Source organism: Lissotriton vulgaris, chromosome 9 (assembly GCF_964263255.1).
Source record: "Lissotriton vulgaris chromosome 9, aLisVul1.2, whole genome shotgun sequence".
Taxonomy (NCBI): domain Eukaryota; kingdom Metazoa; phylum Chordata; class Amphibia; order Caudata; family Salamandridae; genus Lissotriton; species Lissotriton vulgaris.
In genome coordinates, this window is record NC_141697.1 from 971,157,623 (window position 1) to 971,181,784 (window position 24,162).

Consider the following 24,162-nt stretch of genomic DNA (forward strand, 5'->3'; position numbering starts at 1 on the left):
GATAGATAGATAGAAGACACTCCATTCTACTTTCGCTTGCTATTCTTTGGGTATGTGGTGTGCCACGTAAGGGAAGTTAATGATAGCTAGCGGTTTAGCAGTCACCACACTTTTTTCAGTCTCCTCACGTTACAACAGAACAGCTCTTCTGTGAAAAACAGACTCCTCTCAAGCATGGCTAAACACATTATTCGGCACTCTTCTGAAATTGTTAAATGCATATAATATGATAAGAATTCTCTCTCTTCCTTCATGGAGTGGAAAAATCAATAGCCTGCCACACTGCACAAGAAAATGTCTTTAAAAAACAATCACTGGAATGATTAAATATAGCAACCACCAAGCAGGGAATTCTGCTATAAAAACACCGCTTACGTATGGAAGCCAGCTCCCTGTTAGCAAGAAGGCCATATATTTACTTTTGCTTTATTATTTGTGCAGATTAATTCAAATGTCAGGTTTGTGTTAATTATACATATGTGCATGTTCTGATGATAATTAAGGAGCTCAAGATCTTTACCATGCAAAAGACAATTCTGTAGCAGCTGCCTTGAAAGTGGATAGTTTGTTGTTGCTTCCGGACGGTGGCATCCTCCTCGATGCTAATTATTTTTAACAATAATGTGAACAGTGACTTTACCTGCCTCTGTTCATACTTTTTCAAAAAGACATGGCAAGCATCATTATGTCGAGCCCACATTATGGTTGGAAAAGAACTATTGTGGGCTTACCTAGAATTTACAGTGGGCTCGCAGCCTGCCCATTGCTCAGCACTGATTGGCTTTATTGTCCCTTTCATTTCCTTGCGTCCTATTCACAGTCAGACTGGTAACGGATGTATGTCATCACAACACATGCTTTTACTCCGCATGCCATTACAATGCAGTTTTTACAACGCAAGTCGTTACAACGACTTGCGTTGGGGGGCGCTGGATAGTGGAATAGTTTAATTTTCTATTCCAACTCCAGTCCCCGTGGATAGTAGGGAAGGTGTTGGATAGAAAATTAAACTATTCCCTATCCTACAGCACCCTCCAGCTCAAGTTGTTGTAACGACTTGCGTTGTAATAGCTGCGTCATAATGGTTGTGCGGAGTAAAAGTTGCGTTGTAAAGGATGTTTCCCCTGGGAACAGAAACCAGCCCTGGAAAATCCACTCGACTAGCCCAGGGTTGGGGGGGAGTTCTGCTACTCAGAAGTGCTGGCGGGGAGGGGGGTTGTTGTTGGGGGGTGCTAGTGTCAAGCACTGCTGCCGCTTTTGTTACAGAAAGAAAACGGGCCACCCACGGGTAAATAATTGGTCCCAACCCTTCCGGCCTTTCCCGGAAGACACCTGGTGACCGCTAAGGCCAGTCTGCCCCTGGTCTTATTCAGTGGCTTTCGGTGTTTATTTTGCAGCATCTTGTATTTGTTCCTCCCTGGAGCGTAGCCTCTTTACCGTCCCTTGACATGGCTGAACTGTAGCCTTCCACTGCTCACTTTACCTAGCTGGACACAGTTGCATTTGTTAGTGGCCACGAGATGGGGATGGGGTGAACACTTGACTACATACCCTTCCAGCAGGTTGGGGTGGCCATTCTGCCACTCCGGTATTTCTCAAATATGCTACAGGGCTTCTATTAGAGCCGGATATCATGCCAATTATGTATTTAATTCCTTATCTATGTATTTATGTATTTGTTTTTGTTTGTTGTTACTTTCGTTTTTGCAGTTTTATATAGCATCATTGTGCTTCTTTTCATCTTTTAGCCATGTTTCGCAGCTTCTTGCCGATTCTGTAGGGCATTGCTAACAGGTATTGGCACAGTCATTAGGTCCTAAGGCAAGATCTATTGGTTTTACCAACACTCTTTTTTCTCAGTGGTTTAGCAGGGGTTATTGGACATGGGCCCCTACCCACCATCACCTCACATGGGAAGCTAAAGAAAGCCATGATGGTGGCTCAGTGGCACCTCATACTCCTGATCCCTGGTACCACTGCACCTGCTGCATTAAACGATCATTGCTCACCTGAATTCTTTATGCTATCCATGAATCCATAGACACTACACCACGGATACGAATTTGGTAACCAATGCACTCATACGCTCAATCTTGTCTTTGGCCTGCATTTGTTGGTTATAGTTGACAGCATAAAATCACTCATCTGAAGCCAACACTTTGTCACAGAGATAGAAGTGAGAGGTGCGGATCTCCTCTTCATATCGACAGCAGAACTGAGAAATGTCAAACTGAATCAGCCTTCCTAGTATTGTCTTCTCAGTTATGAGGGTGCAGGCACACTGCCAGATATGCAACTTAAGCAGTGCATCAATGCTGCTTGCTTTTCCATAAAGAATGAAGCCCATGGCCATACTATGAAGCATATTAAACAAAAAGGAATCCACTCTTACAGTGGTAGTGGTCCCTACAAAGGTGGGGAGCACACAGTGTTGTATAAATACCCCTCACACACCAACAGGCCCCTTGGTGTCATGCTTCATCATCGGGTGTCTTCGCACCCCTCTACGGGATGCGGCGTGCTACAACTCACGACTACGTAGGAGCACTACTCCTACGTAGTCGTGAGTCGTAGCACGCCGCATCCCGTAGAGGGGTGCGAAGACCCCGATGATGAAGCATGACACCAAGGGGCCTGTTGGTGTGTGAGGGGTATTTATACAACACTGTGTGCTCCCCACCTTTGTAGGGACCACTACCACTGTAAGAGTGGATTCCTTTTTGTTTAATAAGATTACTAGGGGAGACAGAAACCACTTCCTCCTCTCCCTCCCTATTCTTGTTATTTTCTCATACTATGAAGCACACATGTCATCCTTCAGCTACTGTATTCATCTAATGGGAACTTTTTGAAGCATGCCGGCACTCAGATACAGAGTTTCTTGACGCTAACTGAATGTAGCACTAACAGTTAGTTGTTTTTCTGTTACACCATATGTACTTTTACCATGTTTATATGTTTGATTCATCATTGTTCTCCGAATAGTGTAAAGCGCTCTGATACCTGCACGGGTCTTGTTCGGCTATATAAAACTTTTCAAATAAATAAATAAGCAGAAGGAAATCTTAATCAAATTATTAAAACATTTCCAAAACTGGAGATTAGGTTCTGATATCAGAGAGTTCCAAAGCATATGACCTTGCACTTGAAAGGAGCACCCTCCCCAGACTTGAAATTTTTATTTCCTCACCACTAAGGTGAGATTACCAAGCAGCCTCAAATGATGAGTTTGAATGTAGTTACAGAACTTTTCAGAAAATAATGTAGGGCAAGTGCTGTAACACTCTTGCGGCCACTTGCATCATTGCACCCGTTTGCGATTCCTAAATTGCGAAAATTAAGGAATCGCAATTTAGAAATCGCAAACTGCAATGCATGAACAATTCGCATTTATTTTTGAGATTCGGTATTTTTCCTTAATTGCGATTCACAATTTGCGAATCGCAATTAAGGAAAACCCTTCCCATTGATTCCTATGGGCCAAAAGGCCCATAGGAATGAATGAGAAGGCATTCACATTTTGCGAATTTCAAATTGCGATTCGCAAAATGTGAATGCAATTTCAAGGGTGCAGGGGGGTCCAAAGAACCCCTCCCTGCACCCCTGAAATGTAACTTTTAATGCAATTTACACACACACATGCCCCAAGGGCATGTGTGTGTGTAAATTAAAACTTTCAAAAATGTAATTTGTGCATATTTGAAAGTTTTCGGTAAATTAGCATGAAGTTCAACTTCATGCTAATTTACCACTTCCAAATTGCGAATTCGCAATTAAAAAATGATCATGCATTGCATTTAAGAAATCTGAAATTGCGATTTCTTAAATGCAATCTCAATTTTAGAAATCGCAACATGGTTGCGATTCCTAAAATTCCGAAATGCATGATGCATTCCAAATTAGTCAATTGCATTCGCAAACGGCCGAAAATTGCGATTCGCACCGTTTGCGAATGCAATTGACTTTGATGCACGTGGGTCTTAGTGCATTAGGCAAAAGATTTCAATGGATTGTTTCTTAGCAGGGAACCAATGAAACTGGTTACAGTAAGTAGTCACACAGTCAATTTTTGTCAGATTGAACACTAATCTCAACATTGGCTGCTGGAGTCTACAAGCAGTGAAGTCTTTTGTTGACAACCCTAGGTGGGCTGGGATGCCTATAAGTGCCCCTCCGTGTTCTAAAGTCACAACTGTGAGAGGTGCAGCGCTGCCAGTCATTAAGTTTCAATACCTGCCAGGTGTTCTTGGAGAGTCTAACCAGCTGTAGGTCGATGTGTGTGACAAAATATTACTCTAGCAAGTGAGAGAAAGTTACTCATCTGTCCTGGGGACAATGCAGCGATCCTCAAGCTTGTGTCATTATGGCTGAGTCTCTCTGGATAGTAATCCCCCATTTGTTAGAGAGATATTAGGCTGAAGATATTGAAGAAAGATCAGTGGCAGGCCAGTCGGCAGTCAGGCAGTACCAAGTGTGAACATGGGATGGGCATGAAAAAAAAACATTGGCAAAGTAAAAAGGTCTGAATTATATGTGGTAATCTAAGAAAACAGCTTTTGTGCATGTCTGTATTTTCATGTGTTAGCGCATAAACATCAGATCTGTTGACTTTGTCAAACCTTTCTATGTGAACATATGAAGGCGATAGATATATGGTTGGATGCAGAGGAAGAAAAGAACAGGAAGCTCAGACATTGAAAATACAGCACAAAATAAACACAGATGGAAAATCAATGTGAAAAAAAGAAGGGCCAGCGCAAAAGGGAAAGCAGTAAGGGAAAACATTCTCAAGTCCTGACTGAACATTCTAAAACAAAAGATGCTGACAAAAAAAGACTTTCTATATACAAAGTATGAATGAGATAAATAATGTATGAATATTCACTGTACTTTTGACCTGTAAAAAAGTCCCTCATTCTTGGCATTGCAAGCGCTCCATAGAAGTGGAATGATTCATCAAGCAACTAATAGCTGTAGGTGAGAGAGAAGTACTCCTCTGGGCGTAGCCAAAGCCCACTCTGTATTTTTTTTGGAAGAACTGGCAACAATAGGTGTGATGACTCCACACTGTCAAGCCAGGCCAAAAAATGAGAAGTGTGCGTGGAGTAGTAAACCATACAGCAACTGAGAAAAAACATAAGATTAATAAACAGACCAGAGAAAAGCAAGATGCAAATGTATATAAAACAAGTAACAACTCAAAGGGTGAGGACAGACAGACGGGATTTCCCCCAAAAAGTAATATCACAATGGCTTGTGCCCAGCTGGAATGGTAGAGAATCAGCTGTATCGCAGCAGTTGATGTCAAAACTGTCTCAACACAGCTCCTGAACACACCAACAGACAAATAGAACTGAGAGCCTGATTCATGGTTAGGAGGGCAGCACACTCTACATCAGAGTATCGCCGGAGGACATTGCGTCCGCCACCCTGACAGACTACTGCCCACCATATTGTGAGATCCCTGCTGAGCCTGTGGTGATCTCTGTGCCTTCACAGGAGCCACCGCCAGTGCCGCTCATGTGAAGGAATGGAAATTTTGGTGAACAACTCCCATGTTTCGGGTAGTAGCTCACCAAACTTATTTGTTTTACAATAACAAACTCCCGAATTGGGAGCTTGTTTTTTTTTTTTAAATATGCCAATGACCCTGTAAGTTTTCTTCCAGGGTCTGGGGGGTATTTGTATTTTTTCTGTTCGGGAGTGCCAGTTTCTTCTTGACAGTACTGATAAGAAAAAAATATCAGATAACCTGCTCTAAATAAGACAGACATCTGCTTTTCTAACATTGATTTCCTCATACTTTGTCAGGCCATTAGTGCAATGTTTCTGATGGTGGAGCCAGAAGGGACAACATCATCAGAAACCCAATGGCCTTCCTGACTCTCAATAGACTGTGAGGACCAATAGTTTGTCGGGCAGAGTACCCTCCCTCCAAACTCTAAATAAACTCCAAAGACTTGTCTAAACAACTTTATCAAACTCAATCACTTGCAAATAAACCCCCATAAGGCAGTTTAAATTAAAAAAAAAACAGCTAAAGATCTACATGTGCAAAGTGGAGCAATTATTCAATCCAAATCAAACAGCAAACACATTGCAAATAAGTAAGTATACCAAGGAAACAAAGCTTCAACAAGGGTAGCGCTATATAAATGGAACTAAAACGAAAAGATCTTCAGCAATACAATCACAACACAATGATGCATAAACTTGCTAGCCCTTACTCCAAAAACGTTCAAAACTCTAATGCTAGTGTTGCAGACAACCCACAAGACGAGTGCAGCTCGAGGGCTTGCAAATCTACATAGCACCCATACTCATGAGGATCATGACAGAGCAGACAGGGAAGGAGATTTCAACATAGGAGAACACTCAATCTGGCAGATGCATCAACATTGGAGTTTGCGATTCCTTAATTGCGAAAAATAAGGAATCGCAATTAAGGAATCGCAAACTGCAATGCATCAAGAAATCGCTAAATAAATTGCGATTTCTTAAAATTCCTTAATTGCGATTCTCAATTTAAGAATCGCATTTAAGGAATCCCTTCCCATTCATTCCTATGGGCCTAGAGACCCATAGGAATGAATGGGAAGACATTCTCATTTTGTGAATCGCAATTAAGGAATCACAAAATGAGAATGCAATTTCAAGGGTGCAGGGTGGGTCCAAAGGACACCCTGTTGCACCCCTGAAATTTGCCATTAAGTACATTTTTCACACACACATGCCTTGGGGCATGTGTGTGTGTGTAAAATGGCATTTTGAAAAATGCACTTTTGTGCATTTTTCAAAGTTTTCGCAAATTACCATGAAGGTCAACTTCATGGTAATTTGCACCTCTTATTTGCGAATTCGCAAATTTTAAAAGTTTGATGCATTGCATTTAAGGAACTTCAATTTGAGATTCCTTAAATGCAATCGCAATTTAAGAAATCGCAATTTTGCGATTTCTTAAATTGCGAGAACAACAAAATGCATAATGCACCCCAAAAATGGAAATTGCATTCGCAAACGGCCGAATTTGCGATTCGCACCGTTTGCGAATGCAATTTCCTTTGATGCATGTGCCCGTAAGTCCCTGGGGACCACGACTACCCATAGAGATCTCACCTGATCTAAGCCATCAACAATACAGGAGAATTATGAAGTGCATAAGGAATACATACAGAAGAGCTTGTGAGCTGAGACAAAGCATATGTGCGAACTGTGATACTATGTCGGAGATTCACTACATTCCCACTTAGCATTGAATGAACCTCATGAATCTATGGGGTATTTTGGCAAGTCACAAATCCCCACATTATACCCACTACCATCCCATTTTCATACAATAGGACATCAAACAAGACCATAAACACAGACAAGGGAAATGTGTCTACCAGGTAAAACACAGTCTTCTTCCTTAGACACCACACAGGAACAACGCCACTACATGAATACTTATCATCGACCACTCCTGGTTGCTTCCTTACAGTAAAAGGTCCACTTTGGTTTGTATGTTTGCATGCTTTATGCTGTTTGTATAAACTACTACTCAGAGTTGGTAGCTACCAACGGTATATCGAAGGGATACTACCTGCATTTCTGGTCCTAAAGAAGCCTCTTGACCATTGATATTAGGAGTCATAATACCCACTAAAAAGCTCACTGTTTTTATTCTTGCCAAAGGACCTTGCTAGTAAACAGGATTTACAATCCTGAAGGTGATTATAACTTGCACTTGTTACCCCTTAGAAAAAGAGCTCTGCTTACAAACTGCGTTGAGCCCACCCAATCACACTAGGTGCAGAGAGTGAGGATCTGATGATGATGCCTGCCACTGGTGGTACCTGTGGGTGAGGCTCCTACTAATATATCAATGAGATGCCAGGGATGCACCAATTTACTTGGGTGCATATTCCCCACTATCTTAAGATATATTGAGACCAGATAACTGACCTCTTAGACCTTAAAAGTTCATCTCAAGACAGGCTAACCCTCTTTCGTGTAATTATTGTTTCTATCCAGGGAGGCTGAGGGTTACTCCTTTCTAGCTTCTCACACCCTCGTGGTTATTTACCAACACAACATATACAACAAGGCATGCATTCAGACACAATGCAAACCCGAGAGAGCAACTGCAGTACCCTCACGTTTTTTCTTTATGAATTTGCAAGCAGGTGATTTCATTTTGAATTTGATCATTCATGGTTACCAATACATCTAGTAAGGCAAAGGACAGGGAGGCTATCACTGTCTTGGAAAGCCAATGGCAAGAGGATGGCTGAGACACAGACACAATTGCCAATGGGAGAACATGGAGCAGGGGGACTCTTCCCAGATGCACACCTATCACCACGACTGTGATGATTAAAAGTGACAGAGGACTTTTTGAACTACCAAGTTTACAAAAGCATGCACTTCTGGAAAGAAGCACCTCTAAGTTGTTAGATGGTGATATTAATGTTTAAGGGGTTGGAGCAATTGCCGTTCTTCAACATGCTCATAAAGGGGATCCCTGCTACCTTAGAGCTGTCACCCGGTCTCTATCAATAATGGCCTTGCTTTTCAATTTAGCAATGTTCTTGAAGAGCCAATGTTTGTATTTTCATTAATTCTACCAGTCTATGGGTCAAGCTTCTAAGCATCTCTGGCAGGTGGAGGAGGGGGGCTGGAGGAGCTGAGACTTGATCTATATGAAGGGTGCTGTTGAAGAACACGACACTCTGTGGATTGATGTCTGTACTGCATATGTGTGAGGGCATACTTCATCTACACCTGTCACCGAGTCTCAATTCATATTACTCAGTCTATGTATGTGTCTCCCTCATGTTCTCAGTGTAGCTGCTTAGATGGGGTTGTTAGAGTGCTAATAAATGTATCCATGTGCTCACTTAGAATTCACACAGAACAGCAGGGGTGATATCTAAAGCCCTATCCCTACATCTAATAGGGCTTGACATTGCAGATCGTCAGGTCTCCAACACTGTAGAGAACATAAGTTTTAATGAAGAAGCATGACAGCATCCGCTTATACCACTTGCAATCCTGCACTAGTATGCTGCTCCTGCACCTTCACCATCCCGTCTAAATTCTGTTGTTCCAAAGCCAACACCATGTGCATCACTTAGTTTGTTTTCTAACTTCCTCTCATGTCTCGGTGATCTCCATTTAAATTGAGCAAGTTGGCTTGTACGGTCATGCCCACTCCTGCTGCATTATGTTCCAAGCTGAATCTTGTATGGTAGATTGCTAATTCCTAAGTGCACTTACCAACGCCTCTCTCTATGGCATTATAGAGTAATTGTATCTACCCTTACTCATTCCTCCCCCCTGCGTTGCCTAGACACCAGCAGTTTCTTTTTCATGATCCACATCCTGCTCTTCCCTGACTTACATCTCAGCAGCCTATATTTGAAAAGCAAACGAAACAGATCTGTTGATCACCTACATTTTTAATACATGTTATGCTACAAGGTGTCCTGCGATGGATATATCTGCACATCTTCATCCCTAGCGATATCTGCAAGGTGGAAGATAATCTGCCTACAAAGGCGTTCGTCCCTCTCACAGTTCCCACATGGAATGGCTAAGAATGAGATCAGTCTTCCTCAACATCAATGTGTGTCCTGAAAACTCTCTGATGATTGGGTGATGAGCATTGATTTGGTCATGTGTGATAAGGATACACTTCCTAGTGGTCTCATGTCACTTGCTGTCTCCTTCTGGAGAGAAGTAGCTTGACATGTTGGAGGCGTCATCATGACTTGTTACATAAAAAATATTTGCATGCAGCTACAGGTGTGTAGCCTCAAGCAAGTCTTGGATTGTAGTAGTACTTCATATAGGTGTGTACTACTTGTTGAAAGTAGATCTCCATGAGTGTCAAAAATGCCCATTCAGAACAGAGTCAATGAGGTAGGTAGATCAACATGCTGCTGAGCCTTGCCATTCCTATCATGGCAAATGATGGTGGTGGAACCATGTGCAGATACTTTCATTGTGTCATGGACAGGCCCTCTTATGGTGAAGTAACATTATGATTGCATTAATATGAACATGCCTTGCCACACAGTATGTCATTTGAGGCCGAATGTGCCTCTCTATTTTTTACTTTCTGAGTAAGTACAAGAAATGTATGGCAGAAGAGGGTTTGCAGCATGGCAGAAGGCATACATTCTACTGATGCTCAAATAGTCTTTCTTGTGCACAATCAGGGTGTTTAGATTGTATGTGCTGCTGTGCTGGAGAAATGTTCATACCTTGAATATATTTCCATTGTAAGAGATCCTGTTTTAGAGAAAGCAGTGAGCTGGCCACTGCAATGCCTTCTTTTTCTAGGCATCAATTTACTGTGTTTTTGGTGCTGGGAATTTAACACACTTCAACAAGGTAGAACCTTCAAATTCGCCTAGTTGCCCTCCTGGGTTTTGGTGGGCTACCTCCAAGTGGTTTCTGTGTGGTCTGCACCAGGAAAAATGTTTAATGTGATTTTCCTACTTCACTCTTCCATCCCTTGTGACCTACTTCCCTTAGAATGCCGATACTTACAATGTTAGTCAATGTATACCCAGAAGACACTTATGGGCATATTTACAAACCCCTTGCGCTACTGCAGCATTATGTTATTTTAAAGCTACGGTGGCACAGTGTGCTGGCCAATATTTATAAGGATGCGCAAAGCTACCCTTGCATGGCTTTTCATGGCCTTGTAAATATGGCCCCCTTTCACACATTACTCTGGATATTCCCACGCAACACCCACAGAATCTGACAAATTCCCAGATTTACAAGGTTTCATAAACCTGGGAATGCTTCAATTTCTAACGCCTCCCCAGGGGAGGCGTAAAAGTATTGCAGCAAAGAGAAATACCTTTATATTTCATTGTTCTTTCCTCTTTCTATGGGTGCTGTATTCTGCATCACACATAGAAGGAGGAAAACGCCATCAATGATTATTTATGTGCAGGAAGGGGCACCTTCCTGCACATAAACAATCATCCCTGCAAACCATGGTGCAAGCTTGTCTGCTCTGACGCTAGGAAGCCTGTTGTTAATCAGATCGGAGGAAATTACAGGGATGCATCGAACTGGTGTAAATACGACGCATCCTGGCACTTTCCAAATCGCTGCATCATTTTCTTGTAAATATGCCCCCAACAGTGGGGCCGATTCACAGAACTAACTTAAGACAAAATCCTAAACTTACCACTTTTGGTATTCACAGAAGGCATTTAGTAGTAGTAAAGTTAGGATTTTTTCTTAAGTTTGATTAAGACAAACTTAAGACAAACTTAAGACAGACTTAAGACAGACTTAAGAAAAAATCCTAACTTAAGTCTGTCATAAGTCTGTCTTAAGTCTGTCTTAAGTCTGTCTTAAGTTTGTCTTAAGTCTGTCTTAAGTCTGTCTTAAGTCTGTCTTAAGTCTATCTTGTTTGTCTAAATCTGTCTTAAGTTTGTCTTAAGTCAAACTCAACACTAAATCCTAACTTTACTACTTCTAAATGCCTTCTGTGAATACCAAAAGTAGTAAGTTTAGGATTTTGTCTTAAGATAGTTCTGTGAATCAGGCCCAATGTGTTTACTTATGAGTTCAAGTGCTAATGCATGTACACATTCTATTTCGGGTGCTTCCCCATCTTACACCTCTTAGCCAATGTAGGCATTATCCACTGCTTGCGTGGTAATCTAAATTGAAAGTAGCCCGCCTATTGTGCTTGAGCACAGAATCGCCCACAGATGTTGTCACTTATAGGCATTCCTGTTATTTGCGAGGGTGGTATAGCAGTATTAGATGTGGCATGCCTTCATTTGCAAAGACAAGCATTAAGTATTTGATTTAATTAACATCATGCCTGCCCCCACCTGCCTCCTTAACCAGGCTTGCCTGGGGCATGTTGGTGGTGGTTAGTGGTTGGAAATCTGTTACTGGTGCTTTCCACCGTAAAGTTGTGAGTGTTGGTTGTGAACACCAGTGGCTCTGCTGTATCTAACCATCAGCCTCTGGTCGGTGCAAGTCTAAAGATGGTCCTACTGATCACGTAGTGTATACCGCAGCATAGCAGTGTTGATGATACTTATGTACACCTTGTTAGTGTAGTTGAGCCTCCGGCCTGCATGTATGTAGAATATTTACAAGGCCCGCGCCCCACAGGAGCTTCACCTTTTTTGATACTCTGGTGGCACACAATGCTGAGCCCAATTTACAAGGCCATGCAAAGTCACCCTGCATGACTTTTCATTGCCTTGTAAATATGGCCCCCTTTCACACATTACTCTGTGTGAAGGGGCGTTCCTTGGGAGTTGCTATGGGTATTCCCACACAACATCCATGGATTCTGGGCATTCCCAGATTTACAAGGTTTCATAAACATGGAAATGTGTCAGATTCTAACGCCTCCCCAGGGGAGGCATTAAAGTGGTGCAATGAGGACAAATACCTTTATTTCTCCTAGTCTTTTTGCTCTTTCTATGTGTAGCACACATAGGAGGAAAAATGCCATCAATGATATGATTACTTTTTGTGCAGGAAGCTATACCTTCCTCTGAAAAAACAGTCATCCCTGGAACACAGACACCCTTGCACCATTGTGCAAGGGTGCCTGTATTGGCACTAGGCAGCCAACTGTGCTTCAAGGCAGAGGAATGCACAGGGATGTGTCACTTTTCTGTAAATATGTCGCATCCTAGCATTTTTCTGGTGATGCAGCTCAGTGCAGCAAGATGGCGTGTAGAGCCGTGTTGCATCATTTTCTGGTAAATATGGCCCAACATTTTTCCCAGAGTCGACTTCGGAAGACAAGTGACAGAAGTAAAAAGAATTATGAGTCATTTTGATTAGACACTAATTATATATAGCAAGATAGGATGAGTATAATCATGGGTAGGAGCTAAGGGTGCCAGCAGGATCTGAAATTGTAACAATAAAAGCACGAGTCAAAAAGTTCCAATTTTGCAAAACAGGATGAGTCATGCCTGCGCTCAGGGCCTTTTGGAAGTAGGCCTTGTACAATTTGCACGTTGTGTTTACTTGAATGCGGGCAGCATACTTGTAATACACAAAAAAGCTTACTGAATCATCACCCTGTTTAACCTGTTGTTGTTTCCATGGTTTGGCAGCAAAGGCGTGTTCTGTGGGGCTGCTTGCTCTGTTTATTACTGAAGGACTTGTAATTTTAATGGGTATTTTTAAGAATTACAGTCAAATTGTGGTAGGAAAGCAATGCAGGGGCAGACTGACTCAGAAGGCAGATTACTAATGAAACAGACAGTTCAGGGGCGGGTTATGCTCAAGCGATACTCACTGTCTGAAGACATTACATGTCTCACTGATGGAATCAATAGAGGGCTGGATTTTCAATTTGCCAAGAGACAGAACTTCACTGTGACACAAAAGGCATATTTACTAGGAGCCTGCCAACTCCTGACCGCGTGCTATTTTGATTCCCCTGCCAACATTGCGTTGGCGGGAGGCCAAAGAGGGTGATGATACCTCTGAGCGATATTTATTTATTTTGCAGCTTTGCTTCTGGGCACGGAGAGCAAACATGAGCACTTTTCTTACAATATATCTTGAACAAGGAGGACATGGGTGCAAAAGTTTAGGAAAGGTGGAGGGAAGGAAGCAAGCAGTGGAGAAAGAACATGGGCAAGGGGAGCTATGTTGAGGGGAAGGAGACGAGAGGTAAGGACGGGGGAAGGCCAAAGGGAATTGAGGAGATTGTGATGGGCACAGGAGGGAAAGACAAGAGAGGAGAAGATGTGGGAGAAGTGGTACGGGTCAGCAGGAGGTAAAAAGGAATATAGGAGTAAAAAAGGAGCCAGTAGAGTGGGAGGGAAGTACGCATAGGAATCAACAAGAAATGAGTAGATCTGATAAAAAAGGCACTATATAATGTGAAGTAATGGAAGGGAATTTTTGTGGCGGATTACCGTCCAGATCGAGTGAGCTTCAAGAGGATGCTGTTTCTTGGTGATACGGATGCAGAAACGGGAAATTGTTAATATTCAGGATATATTTCTCTGTCGCCATGTAGAGAGCAGCTTAAAGAAACTCAAGACCTGCTTGTCAAGCCAATAGTAGATGTTCAAATAGCGGTGTGTGGGTCGTGCGGGGTGGATTAATGCGATAAAAAGTAAGAGGACTGACCATCCAGGAGAAGAAGCTAGATGCTCCTAGGATTCACAACATTTGCCTTATTTGTCAAGGCACTTATAATACAGGACCGCCTGCAGGATCCACTACCAAATCCTTTTATCCAACATCCCAATCCTAATTTTTGGAAATGTCTGGTTGTGGTTGTAAAATTGGAAGACTTTCGTGCATCCAAGGTATGGTTCATACCGAGTGCATCTTAGATCATTAGACTAGAAACAACAGAGAAATAAGCTAAGATTTAAGAAACACAAAGAATAAAGAGCAGCACATCTAAATGATCTCAGTGGGTTTATATATTGCTATATCATGGCAGAAAGACGCTCCTTCATTAGCAAGAGGCTGATGGAGAGCTACAGCTTGACCTGGAAAGTAAAAATGTGAATTATATTATAGGCAAGGACTTTTGATTCTGAAGTGGAAAGGTAAGAAAATAACTCAAAGCCAGACTTAAGGACCAGAAAGCTAAATACTGATAGGGCAAAGAGAATTAGCTACAAATCGAAGTGTTTTGCACAATGTGAGAGAGTTGACTTAATAAAGACCAAGACAATGCTGATCTTCCATAGGAGACAGCTTGAATATGGAAGTAAATCAGTAAAACTGCTGATCTGCTTATGAATAAAGGGTAAGACAACAATGCAGATTTAAATTTACATGAGATCATTAGGGACACATACATTTAGATAATAGAGCACTAGTGAATAATTTTATAAATTATAATATGCCACTAAACTGGAAAAAGGGTAGATGAGTAAACATGTTTTTTGAAAAATACAGACATGGATACTCTAAAAAGAGAAATAAACATCAGTAACTCAGCATTAGCAATTGGCAAAATCAGACTTGCCATGAATTAACTGTAAAAGGGAAGACTTGAAGACCTAGCTGTGTTATGGTTGAAATGCATAATGCCGTAGAGATACGGACAGACTCTAAATGTATGTGAATATTTTAGGATGGTTTGTAGCATTTTAGAAAATCCCAGATGATCATGGTCATCTTTAGAAAAGACAAGCTCTCAGAGAGCAATTTTTTTGGGTCATATCTCTGCTTGATGTTGAAGCCAAATTCCTTCTTAAAATCCTAGCAAAATCTCTTATGGCAGAAGTGAACAAACATCCCCACAAGCATCAGTGTATACCATGCCAGCCAGGTAAGCAACGCATAAACCTAAGATGCACAAGTCCTAGTGATACACACCAGTGAACATCTGAGACTGGGATCGTTAGAAGTCAAAAAGACATTTAATTCCATGAATTTGATGTAATTGTTTTTTCCATTCAATAATTAATTGGTTTAGTCACCTTTCTTCTAAATAGATTTAGAATGCGTAGATCCATCTAAGGCTATTGAAAAACATGGAAAAGTCTAGCCTAGGTCAGTGGCGTAGGAAGGGAGGTGCAGTGGATGTCGGCCGCCCCGGGGGTCATCACTGAAGGGGGGGTCAAAATGGCAAAAATATGTGTTTTAAACATATATTTTTGCCATTTTGTCAAGCTCCGCACCGTGTACAACCTAACCTTGCTGGGCCACTGGCCTAGGTTTGGGCTCAATATAATGGGGAAATTATTTAACTTGTCCTCACTGTGATGCTATCTTGATTGGATAATTGCAAAAGTATTCTGAGTGGACGCCCTATGAAATGGCTAGACAAACTGAAAAGAGTCCAAACCATGCAGCAAGAATCATCTGCAGCCTATAATTCAAAGATCACATCACCCCCACCAGAAGTTTCACTTTACAACAGTGTGCACCATACACAAATCAGTCCATGGTCATGTATCACGTTATCTAACCAGACTCTTCCATCCAGTGATTGAGATTCTACTCTGCGAATATCCTGGCCTTTCAACAACCAAAATATGAAATATTGTAGATCTGTGTATCATCATAGCTTCTCTCACTGACTCCCACCCTCAGCTCTTTAAGACTGGAGGAAGACTCCCTAAAATTGAGACGATAAGTACTGACTCAACGTTTCCGATTCGCGTATGTTGCTGTTCCCCCCTTGCAGCCACCCCCTCCCTCTCTTCCCCTGCTCTGCCCCCCCACCCCTCTCCCCTTTACAGGCAAATAGGTCAACTGACCTATGTGTGCCCGCCTTAGGTTGTGCAAGCCGCATCCCTCTCCCGCTAAGTGCATTTACTTCGCTGTGCTCCCCTTAAACCCTTATCTCTCTTATCTGTATTCAAGTGACACTTTTATATGTGCAGATACCCATAACTCTTAACTCCCCTTCTTCTTCCTCATTTCCTCCAAAAAAAGCTCAGCTTTGATCTCAGATGCGAACATCCAAATTTCCCCCCTCACAACCACTTTGAGTCTGGCAGGGTACAGTAAATATGCTTCCAAGCCAAGGGCTTGAAAGGGAGCGATCATCTGCCTTAACTTCCATCTCCTCTCTACGGTAAAATGACAGAAGTCAGGCCTGGCAAAAAAAGTGCTACCTTCAAAGTCCTCCTGCTGTCTGGCCTTGCCTTGCTCAAAATCTCCCCCCTGAGCAGGAAGTTCCCAATGTACACTAATATTGCCCTCGGGTGGTTTTGCTGGCCGTCCCTCCCTGCTCCTCCTGTAGCCCGAGCTTTCTTTATTGTGAATGGGAACCTGTGCGCCCTCTGTATTTCTGTTTCCCACTGCCACTGGGATTCTGGAAAGGCCCCCTTCAAGAGATTTATCACAAATTGCCTAACGTCCTGCCCTTCTGACCCTTCCGCCACACCCAGCAATCGGACGTTGTTCCTCCTCTGTCTATTTTCAAAATCCTCCATCTTCCAGCGCATATCCTCAGCCATTTTTTCCTGCTCTGTCTTAAATGTCTGCCAGCTCCCAACATCGTCTTCAAGCTTGCCTGTGTGCTCCTCAACCTCTGTTACCCGATCCACAAGTTCATCATATAGTTTATTAACCTTCCTTAGGCTGTTCTGAATTTTCTTTGATGCCTGTCTCGCTCTGCGGCTTTCTGCCCTTGCTTCACTTTGCATCTGCTTAAGGGTGGTGAACAGAGTGTGAAAGGGGTCCCGTTGGGCAGGGGTAGAGCCAGCTGCTGCTCCCTTAGCCATATTGCCGGGTTTATCATCCTCCTGGTATACTTACGAGGTCGCTGAATAGTCCCACAAGAGCCGTTTCTCTAATTTTGCATGTCTTTTCTTCATTGTGGATTCTTTTCCCGATGTACTGATGCCTGACTCAGTACCTTCCTGATCATCCTGGTCATCCTCCTCTGTGTTAGACTCTGATGAGAGTGCTGACTCCAAGTCTTCATTTACTGAGTAGAATTCTCCTTCCCCTTCTAGAGAGGTACAGTCCCCACCCCCCTGGGGGTGTTTGCCAATGTTTAATTCCCCTAAGAGATTCTGATTTACTAAGCTGTCCCTGCTGCACCAGGTGCCAATCATTTTCTTGGAGGCATTCATCTCTTCTTCCACAAGCATTAGGGCTCCAAGCATATCAGCAGTCGTGCCTCCCATATTCCCCATACCACTAGCCAGACCCCCTCCGCATTCCCCTTTACCTCCATTTTTATTCACAGTTTGTTGTTGCACACCTCCAGCGTTTGTTCCGCCAGCCACATGTGTCTGCGCACTGCAGTGTTCTGATTCACTTTCGGCACCAGCTCAGCTCGTTGCCTAGCAGCCAGACTCTCTGAGCCTTCGCCGTCAGTTACGTCCTCGAGGACGTTTCCTGAGGCCAGAATGACAGCGTCGTCTGTTTTGCGGAGGGGATCCGGCATCTCTGATGACTCGGGGATCTTCACTGACAGGATCTCCGTCATGGTAGGTTGCCGCATTCCCGTTTCTCGATTCTTATGTTCGTCTCCTTTCACGGGATTGCCTTTGTTCGCGTTGCGGACCTCCACTGTACTTCCACTGTTGTTTTTAGAGACCATGTTCTGTTTCCGCATGTCTCCTTACTTCACTTTCTCCGGCAGAGGGGGAGATAATACTTTCTTGATCGCGCCGATATTCTTCCCTGCCGGAGTGTCTATTTTCAGAATAGCAGCTGTTCCTGTCTTCACTGCTGCTGGAGGGTCGGATGTTTTTTTTCCCCTCTCGCTCACCTTCTCTTGGTTAGCAGCACGGGCGGGTATTTTAGGAGCCATGGGTTGTCCGACTAGGACTCTCAAAATTACTTTCTTTACTCGGACCCAAGCCTGTCCGATCCGAAGCGCTTGCTTCTTGATGTACTGGGCTTTAGGTATCCCTTTATGCCACCAGCGTCCGATAAGTACCGACTCAACATTTCCGATTCGCGTATGGCCAGAGTTTAGCCAAATGTAATACACCACTTCCTGTTTTGTCCTCCTCCAAGTTGTCTAACGTATACTTACTAGTCATGGGCATAAAACTGGAAGGGAATATCAATGATTAAACTTCTCTCTTAAAGATATTCACACCATTGGAAATGCTTGACTTCAACTGACTGAAGATCCCCTAGACCATTTTCGATCCTTGATCTCAACATAAACATTTTGGATCATGCTTTAGACTTTCCTGCCTCTATTCTTATTTTATCCCCTTGGGCACTTCAAAAATTATAAATAAAACAAAAATAATAACAATAATGGTCCTTTGCCTGGTAGGAAGAGTAGCATGTCCACAGAGATGCATTCCTGCCTCTTTCTCATTTAACAAACCTATACATTTGGGAAAGGTGGAATTTTATCGAATTTAACAATCTACATTTCTTGAATAGACAACATTTTCACAATCTTATTCTCATGTATTCCAATGCCAATTTGTTCTGTTAAAGATATTATTGTTCAGAAAACTGCAAGTATCTTGATAACACAGGAAATTCTCATTTTTATTATAATGTTTTCCAAGCAACATTTATGCTCGGACCAACTCAGCAACCCTTTTTTTAACTGAATAACTAATAAGCAGTTTTAAGGTGCTGATGAACTTTGAAGAACTACAAGTACATGATTTTGGCTGCAAAAGAATAGCAAATAGTGAAAGGTGCAGAAATGAAGTATAAAAAGGGAGGGTTCGAAAGGTATCACTTGTTTAATTAATTAGTAAAGTAACCCCTTTGTGTGGATGCTTGCGTTTAAGATTGGCTAAATTAATATTATGCATCACTTAGAAACGTGTTGACCTTTTTGGATTTTACACAATGTCCTATCAATCTAGTCCTGGTAGCGCATATTTTTAGATTTAATTACTAATGTAATTATCGATATATATACATATTCACACCATTAAAAATAGACCTCAAATAGGCAGTTCACGTGTTTGTCCACTTCTTATTAACTGCCCTTTAGGATTATAGTCTTTGTACACACATTTGAATGCACATCACATAAGCAGTTGCCTGTTAATGCAAATCTGAGGTGTGTTAGCCACTCAAGTACCCTTTTGCACACAATCCGGTCTTGTCTAATTGTTTTTCAACTACTGAGAGTACACCACTATAACGTATTCTAATGTACCACAAATCTAATTTGAGCAACACCCAAAGCTTTGTATACTTACTACTGAGAAACAAGATATAGTACATTTGTTTGATTCTAGCCCTAGAGGGAAATGTACAGCAAGAAACTACGTAAAAACAGTGGAATAAGACACTACCTCCAATAATGACCTAAATACCCGTGCCGGGGGGCACCCCGGAGGGGTATACAAATAAGGAACAGGTATTGATGTAAGTAATGATTCAAAGAATAATACAACTTTTGAATTCAAATCAAATTATCCTGATGTGTAAGGTATATTATACCATTGTAGGCCAATAGTCCAATGTCATTCGGATGTCAGTCAAAGGTTTCTGCTGGCAGAGCCAGAAGAGGATGCACCAGCCGAAACATGGTGGTTCTCGCAACTCTAAACAGAGCAGGGCAACCATTAATTGGGTAGACAGTCTGCCAAATTTTAAATAAGGCCCCAAATATCATCTCTGGCAGTCATTGCATTGCTTCGTACTCTCCTAGGATGATGTAGTCTTTCTACAGCTTTCATAATAAATATTTTTCCTTCAACAACAGCTTTAGAAAGTATGTTTCCCTGATACATTCATACTTTAAATTCTGGAGGAGTATATGTCTCTCGGTTCCTGTTTCTCTACTCTCACACTGGGAGCAGAACTATCTCCTTGTAGGTTTCCACCTCAATTTTGTCAACTTGAATGGGTCTCAGGTTTTTGGTCTCCATAACTTTTAAGCATTAATCTGAATTTGTTGGGCTGTAGTTTCTGTGCAGGAATCCATGATACCCCTGCTTGGTGTTTATCTCCTTCCCAGTTGGCGATGGAATGGGTTCCTAGGGGAAACATCCTTTATCCCGCAGTCACAATGACCTGTCTTTACAACGCAGTCACTACTTGGACTGCGACATTACCACGCATTTACTATGCAAGTTGTTATAACGACTTGCTCTGGGGGTGCGTTATTGGGCTGGTGTTGGACTTTTAAGGCCAACACCTTCCCTACTGTTGCGTAGACTGCAGTTGGAATAGTAATTTGTGCTGTTCCAAAGGCCAGCGCCCCCTAAAGCAAGTAGCTGTAATGAATTATGTGGTAAAGTCACAGTCAGGGTAGTGCCTGTGTTGTAAAGGCATGTGGGCTAAATGCATGCGGGGTTCCGTCATACAACCGGTTCCTAGTGTTGTATGGTGTTTTAGGATCCAAGCGAAATTTCCCGATTCATGCCCTTATAGAGGTGCAATTCACATTGCCCTAATCTAGGCATAGGAATCATACCCATATTTAAACATAGCCCATGCAGTCCAAATACAGGCATGGCTACTTCCACTCGTTCCAAAAAGCCACAACGATTTCTTGGAAAAATCGGCTTAAGCAGTCATGGACATCCCCTTGCTTGAATATTGATTTGTCGAAGAACTCATGGAGTTTTCAAAGAACTACCATTCTCTTGGGGTTCTTTAACGACGTTATTATGACTGACTTTACGTCAAACTAGGCACCTTCAAGGTATAAATATGCATTCACTTGCTCTAGCAAGGACGCAGTGGTTTGATGCCCGACGAAGCTCGCTACAGCAAGTGCCTAAGGAAGCCGACCCTCCAGCTGGCGCACTGATCGAGTAGCTGTCCTTTCTCTTGCCGAGAATCCAGCGCCAGTGTTTCCAAGCTCCCCTCTCTGGGTGTTGGGAAATCAAGTCCGAGACAGAGATACCAGACCGCCTTCATTCTAAAACCAAGGTACAGAGCTGATTAGACCTTAAGAGAAATATTGGATAGATTCTTGGCAAAGGAAAACTAAACTTATGCTACACCTCACTTACTTCTTCTCTCGTACTAAACTTAGGTTAGATACATTGGGGTAGGCGTATTTTAGAAGCACCAGTTGAGTATGTTTTAGCCGTTGTTATTTATGTATGTATTTATCTGTGGTTTAGAAACCATCCAATGCTTTTAAAGTATTATTGTATAATACTCTTCTTACTGTACGCATTATACTTTGCAACCAGTATTACGATTGTAGCAGTTCACTTCACTTGCATGAGAAAGAAGACTGTTCAATAAACCCTTTTATTGAAAACGCCTGTCCCTCTATTTCTCTGCACCTTTGATGAAACGAAGCATGCACGATTGACTGAGTAAAATATCTATCTATTGTTTCCACAACTCTAAAGATCACTTTTATTCTTGGGGAAACAAAGTTGTCATGTTTATGTGGTTGTCAGAAACGAATCCCTTCTTGTTTATTCGAGAAAGTTTTTAGTGACCTCTGAGCTAGCTGGCACTCACAAGTAAGTCTAATATATTCGATAGAGACCAAGTTGACCTAAGTCCTACGTCAAATCTATAGGATATGTTATTCCAATGCGCAGAGCCTATTGGGAATATAGGAACTACACTACATGGCGCCCAACATTTGGTAAGGCACTAATTTAACGCTAGATACTAAAGTAACTCAGTCGTGCTTTTCACAGAGACCCCTTTTTCCCTTAAAATACTCCAATAGTTGTCTGGAGCGGGTAAAAGGATAAAATATCTGCCATTACTGAGTAGGACGAAAATCCTATGTATTTGTTTTTGGTTTCATTCAACGTTGAAGGATACAGCATTCCAAAATATTGTGCACCTTATCTTTGTTGCCTTGAAACTTGTTCTGCAAACTTTCATTTAACAATGTCGCTTGACAGCAATAACGCAACTGGTGGAGCTGCAGCAACTGCAAACCAACCGGCTTTAAACATTACAGGTCTCCAAGAAATCGACTTGGATGCTATAATCATCCTGGAAAACCTAAGGAAAACCATCGCTATAAAGCTTATAACAAATGGCCTATCACCAAGAGGTGGTAGGGTAATCTTTGTCACAGAGGCACATGAGCATCGGCAGACAGAGGTATTCTATTCATGGATTTTCTACCCTGAAGCAAATTCAGTATCACATGTGTTTCACTTCTACAAAGAAGAGGAAACTCCAATGAAATACACTCCTTTCGAGGATGTTGAAATTCCACTAATTTACCAAGAGCATGCGCTCTGGCTTAAAGGTGCCCTGCAACATCAAAATCACATTACCAGGCTTGGTCCAATGGGTAGACCAGGAGCAACATGGCCGGAACTAGCCAGCTATACACCACACCCTGCCATTGACAGGTGCAGAACTTTTAGTTAAACTAAAACAACTAATTAAAATACATAGACAATTGGTTCAATATGTCAGGCAGATTCTAACAGTCCAACCTCCTATAAGGATTCCACAACAGACCCCTCACCAGGGTAACACAAATAAAATCACACCACAGACTATACAATCAGTCATTGGTAAATTGCCCGCAAAAAGGGAACAAATTCCATTCTGGATAGCTCAAAAAATTACTCAAATCGAGGCAGTATTTCCTGATACTACCCCTCATGAGAAACACAGGATTTTAACAATCTGTTCAACAATGGGGATCGCACCACACCTGGAGGATTGTGACACTTGGGGTACAGTCTTTGCTGCAATCTACACAAAAACACATGGTGTTCCGTCTATGGCGGTAACACCAGATGTCCTGAAACAGATTCAAAATGAATAAGGTGCAGAGCCTACTTTAAATCAGGTATGAAATTACTGAGAGATTTCAAATAGGTCTCAGCTATATTATTAGCTAATATTAAAGGTGAAGCAACATCCGTGGCCATCTGCCAAAAAATAAGAGACATTGAGGTAACTGAGCAACCTTATAACCTGGCCAGAATAATTGAGAAATCCTATGAAGAACTAGGTAGAGATAGTTTGGGTGGGAAACCAGTAAAAGCCCCAACTAACAGAAAGTCCTGAAAAGGTCTTTATTAAATACACTCTCACTACTCCCAAAAAGAAGTGGGAGAATACTAAACAAACTACTATAGAGAAATGTTCTCAGTCCAGAAGAAGGTCTCCTCAAAAGGAGCCCTCTGAAAAGAGGTATAACCTCAGGAACAGGGATAATTTGAAAAAACCTGATAGATATCTAGATACTTATACTCATTCCTCTCATACCTCTCAGACTTCCTCACAGAAATTGGAAAGAAGAGGACGGTCAGAACATAAGGAAGAACGTGTGAAGTCCAAAGATGATCAACACGTTCCAAAAAATAAGAAAACCCTATTCACCAAAAAGAAGGTAGCAGGTCTAAAAATCAGACATGCCAAGGAGCTTGAGGACACAACTCAAGAACGGGGAGTGGGCCCAGATAATGCTGGACAGCGCAGCAGAAGTCACCATAGCTCGCAAGATCTTGAAGGATCATCTGGAGACAGTGGACTTGAATGAGTACATCCAAGTTGAAACTGCTGATACCAGGGTGAGTGTACCCCATAAGTTATATGTAACGCTCCGGATGGAGGGGACATAACTAGGATAATAAGAGCAATCTTTTGGGAGAAGCTCTCTTAAGGGTTATGACATTCTTCCACCTGAAAAAGACTGGCCACCAAAATTTGCCCAGGGGTGCCCACATGGCGAAGACATCATTATGCCAGCCTTCTCCAAACATATTCCAATTCACTTAAAATACACTTATGCCAGAAAATGGGCTGTAGCCCATCCTACAGCATTTTATAAAAATCATGTAGGCT